At 44.8% G+C, this 15,947-nt stretch overlaps 1 pseudogene; it reads right to left on the reverse strand.

The window, feature by feature from the left end:
• LOC101107211 (large ribosomal subunit protein uL5-like) lies at window positions 1-569 on the reverse strand (annotated as a pseudogene).
• Window positions 570-15,947: the final 15,378 nt, after the last annotated feature.

The following is a 15,947-nucleotide window of genomic DNA, read 5'->3' on the forward strand; positions in this document are numbered from 1 at the left end:
TTTTGGATAGAAATGGGAATTTATTTGCCAGGAAGGATGATCCCATCATACTTCTGCTGGAACCAGCGCATGGCCTCCTCTTTGCTGATTCTGTGTTTGGCCCCAATGCAGCCTGTCCTGGGCTTCTTGTCTGTGATGCTGAAACCTGGCCTACCCAGCACTACACAGAAGTCCAGGCCATAGATACCGATGCTTGGGTCATACTTAATCCCCAGATCGATGTGTTCTTGGATCCCAAAGCCAAAGTTTCCAGTATCTGAGAAGTTATTTTTTCTTAACTCATACTCTCACACCTGTAGACCTTTCTCCAGGATTTCTTCTGCTTTGGCCCCACGGACAGTGCAGTGGACAGCAATCTTTTCATTTCTCCTGATGCCGAAGGATCTGACAGTGTATCTAGCCTTGGAGAACACTGGGGTCTGGCCCGTGAGCTGCTCCAGCACCTCGGCTGCCTGGGTCAGCCTGTCTCCGCTCTCCCCAACGCAGATGTTGAGACAGAGCTTGCGGATGTGCAGCTCCCACATGGGGTTCTCCTTCTCACCTTGATCCTGCGCCATGACAGGAAACAGGAAGGGAGCTATTCCCTTGTTTTTATAGCTGAGGAGTATTTCATTATATATATGCAGCGTATTTTCTTTACCCATTCATCTGTTGTGGACATTTAGGTTGCTTCCCTATCTTGGTTACTGTAAACAGTGCTGTAATGAACATTGGTGTGCATGTATCTTTTTGAATTAGAGTTTTCTTCTGATATACGCCCAGGAATGGGATTTCTGGATCATATGGCAACTCTGTTTTTAGCTTTTGAATGAACCGCTACACTGTTCTCCACGGCAAGGCGCCAGTTTACCACCCTGCCAACAGTGTGCGTGGGCTCCCTTTGCCCCACGCCCTATCCGGGATCTGCTATCTGTGAGCTCTGTAATGATGGCCGTTCTGGCTGCTGTGGAGTGATGCCTCACTGCCATTTCAGTTTGCATCTCTCTGATAACTAGCAGCACTGAGCATCTTTTCACATGCCTGTCGGCCATCTGTGTGTCTTCTTTGGAGGAATGTTTATTTAGGTCTTCTGTCCACTTTTTTAATTGGGTTGCTTGTTTTTTGTTTTTTTTTTTTAATTAAGCTGTATGAGCAATTTTTTGTTTTGTAAATTAATCCCAGAACTAGAAGAAATAATTTTAAAATTTGCATGGAAACAAATAAAACACTGAATACTCAAAACAATCTTGAGAAAGAAGAACAGCTGGAGCAATCACACTCCCTGACTTCAGACTATACTACAAAGCTACAGGCATCAAAACAGTATGGTGCTGCCACAAAAACAGAAACATAGATCAATGGAACAGACTAGAAATCCCAGAAATAAACCCACGCACCTACAGTCAATTAATCTACAACAAAGAAGGCAAGGATATACAGTGGAGAAAAGGCAGTCCATAGTGGTGCCGGGAAAACTGGACAGCTACATGTAAAAGAATAAAATTAGAACATCCTGCGACACCATCCAGAAAGATGAGCTCAAAATGGATTAAAGACCTAATGGAAGGCTGTATACTATAAACTCTTAGAAGAAAGCATACAGAAAACTCTCTTTGACATAAATCATAGCAATATTTTTTTGGATCCATGTCCTAGCTTAATCAAAATAAAAACAAAAATAAGCAAATGGGACACAATTAAACCTAAAAGCTTTTGCATAGCAAAGCAAACCATAAACAAAATTTTAAAAAAATATGGAATGAGAGAAAATATTTGCAAAAGATGCAACTTTCACATCCCGTGTACTTTTGAAGTTTGTGTGTGTTTGGTTTCAGTGATGGTGGAGACAGTTCCTGTTGACCTTGTTTGCATTATAACATCGCCACTGCTCCCCTCAAGAGGCGGGTCTGCTTGCCGTCCCCTGGGTCAGGGCTGGCTGTTTGGTTTTCTTTGACCAACAGTATCTCACGTCTCACTTCTAGGTTCAAGAGGTTTGCAAGGTTTTTTTTCCCCTTCTCTTAGATGGTGGTACTGAGACTTCCATGCTGTGAAATCTGGAGTGAATGTACCACCTGGAAACAGAGGCTCGGTTCTGCCAGGCTCCCAGCCACCCTGCCTGCTGGATGCAGCCACATGGTGACCGTGTGAGACCAGCCGAGCAACCACCCCATCATGCCACAGAATCGAAGAGAAATCATAAGGCACTGTTTGAAGTCACTAAGTTTCAGGCTGATTTGCTACACAGTGGTTGACGACTGAGACACATCTGTCCACACCAACAGGAGAAACCAGGAATGTGGCAGGAGGTGGGACTCCTCTGCTTCTGAAACTACTGCCCAGGAACAGGTGAGCCATTTAGTATTCATCTGCAGAGTGACAGTCATTAGTCCATTATTAACAAAAGATGACACACGGATGCTGAGTCCCCTCAGAGTGGGAGATGCGATGAGGATCCATTGGATCCCAGCCCGGGGACCGGCTGAGGGTGCCCGTCCCCCCAGCACAGCCATCTGCAGCCCTGGGGGCCTGGGTGCAGAGTGGACACAGCCCTCCCGCTTCCTGCCCTGGGCGCACCCTGACCAGGTAGCCAGGGCCACATCTGGGGCATGTTTATGAGGAGGGACAGGAAGGCTCCTGCAACGGGCCTCTCACGCTGCTCCCAGAGGCACAGTGCAAAGGGAAGCAGGAAATAACAACCATAACTTAAACCAGCCATGGCGCCGGCCCTAGTTTACTTCCTAAGTGACCACTGCTTAACAGGCCGGCATCTGAGACAGAGGACGCTGTGGTCCCAGAGTCTGGCCCTGGGTACCATAATTATTATCATTACTGACCAGTATTAGCTGCAGTCATGGAAGAGAAATTGTCCCAGTACCTAGAGGTAGAACTGAAAGGCGTTACGGTAATGAGAGTTTCCATTATTACAATCATAACGAGGGATCCTTTGGGTGGGTGGGCGGGGGGCTCTTGGTAAGGACCAGGACTGCAGTTAGCTACATTCTGTGCATCACGTCTCACTAACACCTTGACAGCTCTTTGAAAGAGGAACTTTTATCCTTACCTTAAGGCAATGGCACCCCACTCCAGTACTCTTGCCTGGAAAATCCCATGGACTGGGGTCACTAAGAGTCGGGCACAACTGAGGGACTTCTCTTTCACTTTTCACTTTCATGCATTGGAGAAGGAAATGGCAACCCCCTCCAGTATTCTTGCCTGGAGAATCCCAGGGACAGAGGAGCCTAGGGGGCTGCCGTCTATGGGGTCGCACAGGGTCAGACACGACTGAAGCGACTTAGCAGCAGCAGTAAGAGCCTTTGGAGACCAAGAAACATATTGATAGGTTTTGAGTTTCTAGTCGGCCGCATCCAGATGACATGAATTTAGCCTGAAAAACAGTACTCGTCCCTCTGACTCACGGGTGTATTGTAACAGTTACTCATGAAAACACTAACTGCAAGTGAGCACAGCAGGTGTGGCATCTCCCACAATCACTCAGATAAGGCAGAGTGTCAAGGGGACACGCACGGGTGCCGTTTTCTCCCATCTCTTACTCTATCTGCCAAACCAACCCCGGGGATAACTGCCCCGTAATCCCCTTCCCACCCATCTTATGATGTATTTCTAAACCAAGCAGATTTTGTGCAAAGAAAGATTACCTTTTCATGTTGTCATGTCTCTGAATCACCCCTGAGATGGCAGCCCCATCCAGCTGGAGAAATCACTTCGTCTGTAAGACTGACGCAAACTGGACAGACGACCTGTATGTTATCAATAAAATTGTCAGAAAATTAATCAAAAGCCTCAGTCCCCCAAACAGCTGACGATAAGAATGGAAGAAAAAAAAAAAAAGGTTTTCTTTGCAGTGATAACTTTTTTTAACCTGGTCTTTTAGGATTATCGCTAAACCTCTTTTCTTAAGGAATCACAGTCACCCATGATCGTCACATCCAGAAGGACTGACCCTCATGTTTCGGTTTAAATCATCCTTTTGATGATAACTAGCTAGCCAGTTTTCCCTGGTATTATGCTCGACAGGGGTATGATTCAAAGCACGAAACTTTCCTTAATTCTGGAGTGAATCTGACCTTTCACATTTCAACTCGCTCCCAGCAAAAGTGCAGCTTTTATTGCTGTGCATCCGTTGAAAAGTGATGACAAAAATGCATGTTTTCAATTTAAGCCCATGCTTCTGTGATCTGGTGCCCAGGCTCTGCTTTACGTGGTTCCAGGAACCTGGGAACATCCATCAAATCTCTTTGGTAGTCCTGCCTGGGGACAGCCACTTCAGGAACCAACCACAGGGTCTCCTGATATGCTGGGTGACAACTTCTTGAAAACTGCTCTCAAATCCACCTCTTCCAGTTCTAAGAGGCACCTCTCAGAGGGGTTCATGGTTTGGAGCTCCAGGCCCCAAAACTGAAGTTTATTCAGCCTGAAATAAAGCAAACACCAAATGGAAACTGGTATACATGTTGGTAAAAGTCCCGAAAGCATAGATGCTCTCAGAGCCTGTTGTGACTCAGTCCCTCAAGTCATGGATTTGGAGATGTCATAGGTCAGCTCATCCGGTGACCCAATCAACAGTGAAAGCCTTTCACCATCAGGCCACGTATCCACAGGTACCTGCCAGGTGAGCTTCCCCAGAGATCATTCAGAAAGTTTATTTTGCCAGGCCAGTCCTATTTCCAAAAAAGCAAAACCAAAAAATTACTCTTCATTTGAATAATTTGGGGATGCTTAATTTTGCACAAAGGTAAATAACTAAATACTAACCACCAAGAGGAGGTTTAATTTGAAAATACTTTGTCACAAGAAAAAGTTTGACTACATCTAACTCTTAAGGTTTCTTTCATAAGGTTCCCAAAGTGATTAAGTCTCTGACATACAGGATATAGATGTCTCCATGTGAACTCAAACTCAGGTTTTTCTAAAAGTCTTTGCTACTTTTGAATGCGTTGTTATTTAATTCTTTGACTGACAGAAGTCAAAAAGTCCTCTTGCCTGGAGATCTGAACCGAACATGGATTTCAGTTCGATACCACTTCACTGCTGAGTGCTCATTCTATTCAATTACTGAATCTGCAGTAATAGGACTTAAATGTTCTGAATTGAAGAGGGATAAGGATGATCAATTTAATAATTAAGTATCTGAAGCATTTAATGACCAGAATCACTGATTAGAGGAGATTCCAATTATGTCAACTTATTTAGCATTTGGTAGAACGGGAGGCCTTGTCATGGGGAAAAAAAGAAGAATAAAGACAATATTGTTTTCAATTAGAAAGTAAAATATGATATTGTCATCTGAATTGGTGAAAGCCACTTTAAATCATTTTAAATGAAACACAAATTAATTCCAGTCCCTCTCTCTTGAAGAAACTAGCCAAACACATCCATGTGATAAAATTACATTTATTTGGATTAAATGGAGTTTCGTAATGTACATGAATAGTGTGTTGGCCTACCGAATGCATTTCAGTAGATCTAACACCTGCCCTCAAGGGTTACTACTTCAGAGATGCGAGCACGTGTGCTTGCTCGCTTCTGTTGAGTGCAGCTCTTTGCAGCCCTGTGGACTGTCTGTCTGTGGGATTCTCCAGGCAAGAATACTGGAGGGGGTTGCCATGCCCTCCTCCAGGGAGTCTTCCCGACACAGGGATGGAATCCACGTTGCTCATGTCTCCTGCATTGGCAGGCGGGTTCTTTACCACTAGCGCCACCTGGGAAGCCCAGTCCAGCAATGAGACAACTGTTTCATCTCAGGTTATCTGGGTCTCAGATGAAGACCCAGAAGGGCTGTAAAAACGAACACACTGTTGCCATGTGTAGCTCGTCTTGCTGCTGCTGCTGCTGCTAAGTCTCTTCAGTCGTGTCCGACTCTGTGCGACCCCAGAGACGGCAGCCCACCAGGCTCCCTCGTCCCTGGAATTCTCCAGGCAAGAACACTGGAGTGGGTTGCCATTTCCTTCTCCAATGCATGAAAGTGAAAAGTGAAAGGGAAGTCTCTCAGTCGTGTTCGACTCTTTGCAACCCCATGGACTGCAGCCTACCAGGCTCCTCCGTCCATGGGATTTTCCAGGCAAGAGTACTGGAGTGGGTTGCCATTGCCTTCTCCAGTTCATCTTAAAACCTGTATAATAAATATTCTCGGTTTGTTTTAATGAGAGCTATTGTTTTAAAGAGGATTATTCTCAGAGGATATTTCTTTTTGTGTCCTTCAACCCAGAAATTAAAATTAGAGAGGCTAAAACTAGGTGGAAAATGTTTCAAGATGGTAGATCAATCCTTAGGTCAAAATTCAAGCTAGATCCTGATGGGAATAGATCTATGTTTAGGAATAAATCTGATCAAAAAGTCACTTTGCATGAAAACCATTGCTGACCAGAGACTGAATGGATTTTACATGATTGAATCAATTACACAGAAAAGTAAAAACAGATTATTGGGGTGCTATGGTATTTTTCATCACTGTTACAAGTTAGATATACAAAATTCAGGTCTAAAGTCAGTTTATTTACTCTCTAAGACCATAACAATTTTCTCTTTGCTGCTGTCAGATACCAGTTAGGAGATGTGGGAGGATGGCCAAGTGTTGGCACCCAGCTGCCCAATAAGACATCAGCCAGCCAGTCATTTCTCTCTGGAAACAGCTCTTCTTATTTAAAAAAAAAGAGTATTTGTGATCATTAACTATTTAAAGCAATAACTGAAGAAGTGCAGCCCTGGATATAAGTATGAACTTTCCAACCAACTGTGTTTAATCCAACTGTGTGTTGTAACTTTTGTTTCTCACTAGACTTCTGAGGGATTACCCTCACAGTTGGAGGGTACTTTACTTTTCTCGGTCATATTCTCCTGGTTATTAGGAAAAGAGTAATCAGCTCCAAGCCATGTGGAGAACCTCTGCAGCTCCAATCCCTACCTTGTTCTTGGTGCAAAGCTGCTTTTTCCCATCTTAGGGAGAAATACCCATCAGTCATCTGGACTCTCCCCTCTTCAGTTCAGTTCAGTTCAGTCCCTCAGTCATGTCCAACTCTTTGCCACCCCATGAATCGCAGCACGCCAGGCCTCCCTGTCCATCACCAACTCCTGGAGTTCAATCAGACTCACGTCCATCGAGTCAGTGATGCCATCCAGCCATCTCATCCTCTACCGTCCCCTTCTCCTCCTGCCCCCAATCCCTCCCAGCATCAGAGTCTTTTCCAATGAGTCAACTCTTCTCATGAGGTGGCCAAAGTACTGGAGTTTCAGCTTTAGCATCATCCCTTCCAAAGAAATCCCAGGGCTGATCTCCTTCAGAATGGACTGGTTGGATCTCCTTGCAGTCCAAGGGACTCTCAAGAGTCTTCTCCAACACCACAGTTCAAACGCATCAATTCTTCAGCGCTCAGCCTTCTTCACAGTCCAACTCTCAAATACATACGTGACCACAGGAAAAACCATAGCCTAGATGGACCTTAGTCGGCAAAGTAATGTCTCTGCTTTTGAATATGCTATCTAGGTTGGTCATAACTTTTTTTCCAAGGAGTAAGCGTCTTAATTTCATGGCTGCAGTCACCATTGTGCAGTGATTTTGGAGCCCCCCAAAACAAAATCTGACACTATTTCCACTGTTTCCCCATCTATTTCCTGTGAAGTGATGGGACCAGATGCCATGATCTTCATTTTCTGAATTGCCGGGGTCCAGCCCTGGTGGATCCAGGGTGATTCGAAGGTGGGGACGGAGTCGGCGTCTTTGGAAAAATACATATTTAATCACAGATATAGAGAGATTAGAAATGGATAGTGTAGTAGGAAGATCAGTGGAGAAAAAGAGGCTGAATAACTTGGACTACGTGGAATAGCATCCATGCTCCAGATGGGAATTCAGCCAGAAAAACGGGAGCAAGAAAGAAGCGACATGGGGAATCAGTCTTTCCGGAAACTGATCCGATTTCTTTATTTTTGGGTTTGCTTATATACCTTTTGTTACACATAGGGATGAATACAGAGTCACATGGGGGTCAGCAGTCCTGACCTTTGTCAAAATCAGGTGCTTCACATAAATGTATAAAAAAAAGGTCTTAGGGATATTACATCATCTTCTGGCCATGAGTGAGACCTGCTGACATTTTATGATCCTTTCTTTCTGATAACCAAAAACTTATTTTTTCCAAGGGTGTTTTTTCTTAAACCAGGCACCATCCTCCAAATAAAGCTGCATTCCTATAGGGTGAAGGTGTAGTGAGTTACAATCAAGAAAGGAATTTATTTAACCCAAAGTTAACATGATTAGTCTTAGAGGTTAATACTTATTTCTCCTATATGCTTAAAGGTTAATACTTATTTCTTCCTATATGCTAGTTATATTCATTATAAGGGTAGGGAACATGGAGATTTAGCAGCAAACATCAACCCAACAAATGAAAAACCCTTCACCAATATAATTCCTAACCAACTATACTAATAATTTCCAACTCCCCAAAAGATTTTGCCTTTAGTAAGTCTAAAACATCTCATGCCTCTCAGGTTGGGAGGCTGTAAACAATCACATGTGGCTGGACAAACCTATACAAGTGGGCTAGATAACCTTCAGAGGAGTCCGTAAGATGAAACACTCTTGTCACGCCCAAGAATTTTTATCGCCTTGGAGCTGCACGTTTACTCCTTCTCCAAGAGAAACGGTTATGGGGGAGAGCCCCCCATAAAGTCAGAGGTGTAGGTGAGAGCATAAAACAGACTCTGGTTTTGGGGTTAGATGCTCAGGAACAGGGGGTTTCCTGAGGCTTGATCACGCCTTTGCGTATGCCAAGCCTCCTTCCTCATGACCTTTGCCATGGGCGGAATTCCTCACGCTGGCTCCCGGCACTGAATGTTGAGCTTTAGGCCGACTTTTTCACTCTCCTCTTTCAATTTCATCAAAGGGCTTTTTAGTTCCTCTTCACTTTCTGCCATAAGAGTGGTGTCATCTGCATATCTGAGGTTATTGATATTTCTCCTGGCAATCTTGATTCCAGCTTGTGTTTCTTCCAGTCCAGCATTTCTCATGATGTACTTTGCATAGAAGTTAAATAAGCAGGGTGACAATATACAGCCTTGACGTACTCCTTTTCCTATTTGGAACTAGTCTGTTGTTCCATGTCCAGTTCTAACTGTTGCTTCCTGACCTGCATACAGATTTCTCAAGAGGCAGGTCAGGTGGTCTGTATTCCCATCTCTTTCAGAATTGTCCACAGTTTATTGTGATCCACACAGTCAAAGGCTTTGGCATAGTCAATAAAGCAGAAATAGATGGTTTTCTGGAACTCTCTTGCTTTTTCCATGATCCAGCGGATGTTAGCAATTTGATCTCTGGTTCGTCTGCCTTTTCTAAAACCAGCTTGAACATCTGGAAGTTCACAGTTCACGTATTGCTGAAGCCTGGCTTGGAGAATTTTGAGCATTACTTTACTAGCATGTGAGATGAGTGCAATTGTGCGGTAGTTTGAGCATTCTTTGGCATTGCCTGTCTTTGGGGTTGAAATAAAAACTGACTTTTTCCAGTCGTGTGGCCAGTGCTGAGTTTTCCAAATTAGCTGGCATATTGAGTGCAGCACTTTCACAGCATCATCTTTCAGGATTTGAAACAGCTCAACTGGAATGCCATCACCTCCACTAGCTTTGTTCGTAGTGATGCTTTCCAAGGCCCACTTGACTTCACATTCCAGGATGTCTGGCTCTAGATGAGTGATCACACCATCGTGATTATCCAGGTCAGGAAGATCTTTTTTGTACAGTTCTGTGTATTCTTGCCACCTCTTCTCAATATCTTCTGCTTCTGTAAGGTCCAGACCATTTCTGTCCTTTATCGAGCCCATCTTTGCATGAAATGTTCCCTTGGTATCTCTAATTTTCTTGAAGAGATCTCTAGTCTTTCCATTCTGTTCTTTTCCTCTGTTTCTTTGCATTGGTTGCTGAAGAAGGCTTTCTTATCTCTTCTTGCTATTCTTTTGAACTCTGCATTCAGATGCTTGTATCTTTCCTTGTCTCCTTTGCTTTTCACTTCTCTTCTTTTCACAGCTATTTGTAAGGCTTCCCCAGATAGCCATTTTGCTTTTTGCATTTCTTTTCCATGGGGATGGTCTTGATCCCTGTCTCTTGTACAATGTCACGAACCTCATTCCATAGTTCATCAGGCACCCTATCAGATCTAGGCCCTTAAATTTATTTCTCATTTCCACTGTATAATCATAAGGGATTTGATTTAGGTCATACCTGAATGGTCTAGCGGTTTTCCCTACTTTCTTCAATTTCAGTCTGAATTTGGTAATAAGGAGTTCATGTTCTGAGCCACAGTCAGCCCCTGGTCTCTTTTTTGTTGACTGTATAGAGATTCTCCATCTTTGTCTGCAAAGAATATAATCAATCTGATTTCGGTGTTGACCATCTGGTAATGTCCATGTGTACAGTCTTCTTTTGTGTTGTTGGAAGAGAGTATTTGCTATGACCAGTGCATTTTCTTGGCAAAACTCTATTAGTCTTTGCCCTGCTTCATTCTGCATTCCAAGGCCAAAATTGCCTGTTACTCCAAGTGTTTCTTGACTTCCTACTTTTGCATTCCAGTCCCCTATAATGAAAAGGACATCTTTTTGGGGTGTTAATTCTAAAAGGTCTTGTAGGTCTTCATAGAACCGTTCAACTTCAGCTTCTTTAGTGTTACTGGTTGAGGCATCAACTTGGATTATGGTGATATTGAATGGTTTGCCTTGGAGATGAACAGAGATCATTCTGTCGTTTTTGAGATTGCATCCAAGTACTGCATTTCTGATTCTTTTGTTGACCATGATGGCTACTCCATTTCTTCTGAGGGATTCCTGCCCACAGTAATAGATATAATGGTCATCTGAGTTAAATTCACCCATTCCAGTCCATTTTAGTTTGCTAATTCCTAGAATGTCGATGTTCACTCTTGCCATCTCCTGTTTGACCACTTCCAATTTGCCTTGATTCATGGACCTGACATTCCAAGTTCCTATGCAATATTGCTCTTTACAGCATCGGACCTTGCTTCTATCACCAGTCACATCCACAGCTGGGTATTGTTTTTGCTTTTGCTCCATCCCTTCATTCTTTCTGGAGTTATTTCTCCACTGATCTCTAGTAGCATATTGGGCACCTACTGACCTTGGGAGTTCCTCTTTCAGTATCCTATCATTTTGCCTTTTCATACTGTTCATGGGGTTCTCAAGGCAAGAATACTGAAGTGGTTTGCCATTCCCTTCTCCAGTGGACAGAGATAAACGGCAGCATCCCCATCTCCCTGGAGGATGTAGTGTTGAAGGGTAGAGGGGGCTGGGGTCTGCGTGGTTCCCCAGGCTGTGCCGCCCTCCCAGGCATCTCCTCTTGGTCAGGAGTGGTCTACAGGCTGCAGCCCCTCCTGCAGGGCAGCCCCGACCCCCAGACGCCACTTCTGGAAGAGGTGGTGGGACATGCGTGGTGGCCCCTCAATGTCCCTGGGCAGCAGCACTGTCCCCTCAGCCTGACCTGCAGCTCACAGGGGACCCTGCCACCCCACGTCCTCCACAGCAAGGACAGTGCAACCCAGCCCCCACCATGCTCAGCAAGTCCCACTGTGTTCGGTTCACTGGGGGGTGAGACCCTCCCGCTGCCACCTTCTGCTATCTTCACAGTCCTCTGCTCTGTTCCAGAAGCCCCTTCCCAAGCACACATCACAGCTCCTTCCAAGAGCTCTAGCATCTCGTGCCCCAAAGGCCAAGCCTCAGGACATGGAGGTGAGAGCCTGGCTGCCCAGGATTCTCCGAGACAGACTCGCACACTTGCCTCTGATGGCCTGTATAGTCTGTGGCTGCTGAAACTGTCTAGCAAGAAGCTGCCGAAGCAGTATAATCATCCTAGGAAGAGGTAGCTATTTCTACCCAAAACTGCTGGGTCCCAGTTAACTTTCTCCTATATCAGCAGGATTCCCTTTTGTAACCTGCGAGAGGACATGTCGTCTGACTATTTTCTTCTTTGGTACTAAGGACTTTACAACTCAGTTCCTCTGTTCTGAGCTTAAAATCCATTCCTTGGTTATTTTCTTATTTCTTCTTCCACCAAAAATAAGCAGGCAAACTGGATTAGCTGGTGATTCCTGGATCGTCAGTAAATTTCACAACTTTCACCTTCTAAGTACTGATTTAGTAAAGTTAAATATATAAATTTGATGTTCCCTGGAGGGTTTCTTCCTCCTCTCCCCATAACCCATGCCATTCTTTCACTGGCAGTTTCATGGATGTCTAGACCTCCGAGGCTTGGGTTGTTGCTGAGTTGCGTCCAACTCCGTGACCTCACGGACTGCAGCACGCAGGCCCGAGGCTGTCGGCACCCTCCCAGTCCACAGTGAGGCTGCTCACGAGGCATGTTTTCTGAGTCATTCAAAGGTATCTGGAACATACAAATATGACTTTAAATCCAGTACATGTAACAACACTTCCTCACATTCATTCTAAACAGAATTATTCACTTTGCTCATTTAATGGAAAAAAACATACCAAATATCTTGCACTTGGTGCCAGGTACAACATAATTAACTGACATCAGACATAGCACCTGAAATCTTACCTGGAGAAGAAATGGTGGTGGAAGAGAAGATTGCAGAGAACATAACAGAGATTTTTGAAAGGAGACTGTTTCACTGTCCAGGACAGAAGAGCCTCAGAACTCCAAAAGAGATGTGCTCATATGGGGGAGGGGAGGTATAATGGACAGAAAAGGGTGGAAAGGGAGAAGACAATTATGTAAATATTGGCTTGGTGACATTTAAAACGTGGCATGAGGGAAAAGGTTGGCAAAAAATGTTCATCCTGCAATCAAGGGCACCCAAGACAAATCACAAAATAAGATGCAACTAATTAGGATGAAATTCTGATGCTGCTGACCACATCATTTAAAGTATTAATGATATCAAAAAATGAGAACATAACCTACTTTACAATGTGCCAAGGATTGACTATGGCCAGGATTCTATTAAATAATTAAGCACAAATAAGCTTTAAGCTTTAAATGACTTCTAAATTCTTTTCTATTACGCCAACAGTTTCAAAATCATTAAAGAACTGTGTGGAACAATTGTTAGAATAAACCAAATGTCAGTTGCTTTGTATATTATTCAGTACAAATCTGAAAATACACTATAATTTTTACTGTTAACACTTCATTAATGGACAAAAAATATGTAAAGAAAGAAAATATGCTTAATAAAAATTTCACATTTATCCATACACTGAACCAAGAGAGGCTACCTAAATAGTTAAAATAGCCTTTAGCTTGTGTATCTTTCCAAAGAACATATAATAATACCCTTCTATACTGTAATTTGAGAGTTGGGATATAAAGAAAGCTGAGCACCGAAGAATTGATGCTTTTGAACTGTGGTGTTGGAGAAAACTCTTGAGAGTCCCTTGGACTGCAAGGAGATCCAACCAGTCCATCCTAAAGGAAATCAGTCCTGAATACTCATTGGAAAGACTGATGTTGAAGCTGAAACTACAATAATTTGGCCACCTGATGCGAAGAGCTGACTCATTTGAAAAGACCCTGATGCTGGGAAAGATTGAAGGTGGGAGAAGGGGATGACAGAGGATAAGATGGTTGGATGGCATCACCAACTCAATAGACATGAGCTTGAGTAAACTCAGGGGGTTGGTGGTGGACAGGGAGGCCTGGCATGCTGCAGTCCATGGGGTCACAGAGCTGGACACTACTGAGTGATTTAATTGAACTGTTACTGTAATTTGAGAACCTTTACCCGAAATTCATGCAGAAATGACTACAGGATTAACTTCCTCCTGGGTTTTGAGTTTTAGAAAAATGTTCCTGACTACATGCTTCATTCCATCCCACTTCATAACTTCAGAATTAGAGACTTTTAGTTTTATTATTACTAAACTCAACACCAATTCATTCTGTTTTCAGTTTTGCGTGCCTGGTACAAATATGTAGTGGATAGCCCATCTCCAAAGAAAGAGATAGTTAATTTATCAGACTCATTTGAGAGTCAACAGAGAGGTATCAGGTCTTTCCCAAATTCTGCCATCTTGATTAGTGAAATTCTATTCAGTTTCATTCAACACAAAGCTATTAAGCACTGATAGCAAGACAGATGTCATGCTAAGAAGTGGAGATTCAAAGATGAGCAAAGCAGGAGGGAGCCACAATAGAGTAGAAGACCCTGAGCTCGCCTTCTCCCATGGGTGCACCAAAATTATAGCTGTTTACACAACAACTGTTGATGAGCATGACCTAAAGACTAGCAGAAGAGATCTCCTACAGCTGAAGACATAAAGAAGGAACCACAGCAAGACAAGCAGGAGGGGCAGAGACGCCGTGTAGTCAAGACCCACATACTCAGGCAGGCTTCCCACAAACTCGGGGACAATCAGGATTGCAGAGCTTCCTCCAAAGGGGCGAGCGGTCTGAGTCCCACATCGGCTGGGAGTCCTGCACCGAGAAATGAGCCTGCAGAGTGTCTGGCTTTGAAGGCAAGCGGGCTTGCATTCAGGAGAGCTAGAGAGCTGTGGACAATACCTAATGATCCAACGGTCAACCCAAGAAGAAGATATAACAATTGCAAGTATACATGCACCCAGCACAGGAGCACCTCAGTTTATCAGCAAATATTAAGCGACATAAAAAGAGAAGTTGACAGTCACACAGTAATAGCGGCAGACTTTAACCTCCCACTAACATCAATGGACAGATCATCCAGACAGACAATGAAGACGTGAAAGTGAAGTTGCTCAGTCGCGTCCTACTCTTTGCAACCCATGGACTGTAGCCCGCGAGGCTCCTCCATCCATGGGAATTTCCAGGCAAGAATACCGGAGTGGGTTGTCATTTCCTTCTCCAGGGGATTTTCCTGACCCAGGGATCGAACCCACGTCTCCCGCATTGCAGGCAGACTCTTCATCTGCAGGAGCCACAGTGGAAGCCCCATTCATAAAGATACATTGTCCTTAAATAACAGACCAAACGGAAGTGACCCTAGCGGTAAAGAACCCGCCAGCCAACACAGAATATATGAGATATGGGTTCAATGCCTAGGTTAGGAAGCCCCACTGGAGGAGGAAATGGCAACCCACTTCAGTATTTTCGCCTGGAGACTCCCAAGGACAGGGAAGCCTGATGGGCTATAGTCCATGGGGTTTTAAAATGTGAGCCACGACTTAGCGAGTGAGCAAACACGCAAGCAGAGAGGCACAAGTCACGGCCGGAATTGGGAGAATTGTGCCAGAGAAGGTGAGGAGCAGTTGTGGGTGCAAAAAAGCGGGGGGCGAGGGACACTCCCGAGGAAAGTGGGGGTTTTAAGAAACGCTGCAATGAGCTTAGAAACGTAAAGGGGGAAACCCCTCCTTTGAACTATTGGCCAGTGTGTGCATTTCAGGACGCCTCCAGCCCAGCATCAAACCCCACCCCCTGCCCGCTCTGCGCAGGTGCGTCTCAGGGGCGGAGCCCGCTCACCTGCGCGTGGGCCCTTTATTTAGGCGATACGAGGCTCAGCTGATGCCCCATCTCCCCGGGCCTCGGCGGGAGCGGCTTCGGACCAGGAGAAAGGTAGGAAAGGGGGTCTTTAAACACTCTGGGTAGGTCCTGTGCGTGGTGTGGGGAAGACGGGAGGGCTGCAGGCTGGGCCCGTTTTAAATGCGGGACGTTTGTTTGGAGACGGGAGAGGCCTAACAGGCAGGAAGCTCCTGGATACGACGCCCAGGAGCGGCCTCGGGTTTGCAAATATCCTTTCCTGTCGGTCCAGTCCCACGTGTCGCCCTCAGGGCACAGGAGACGCTCAGAGAACAAGCCGTCCACCCTGCCCTCGGTCTACAGCGTCCCCGGCCTGTCCAGGCGTTTAGGACCGTGGGAAACTGAAGGCGCTTTGAAACTCCCAGGTGGGGCATCGAAGACCTTTCGGGAGCCTTAAACATGGGGACAGTAAAACGATTCTTAGTTCCTAAATG

Source organism: Ovis aries, chromosome 12 (genome assembly GCF_016772045.2).
Source record: "Ovis aries strain OAR_USU_Benz2616 breed Rambouillet chromosome 12, ARS-UI_Ramb_v3.0, whole genome shotgun sequence".
Classification (NCBI taxonomy): domain Eukaryota; kingdom Metazoa; phylum Chordata; class Mammalia; order Artiodactyla; family Bovidae; genus Ovis; species Ovis aries.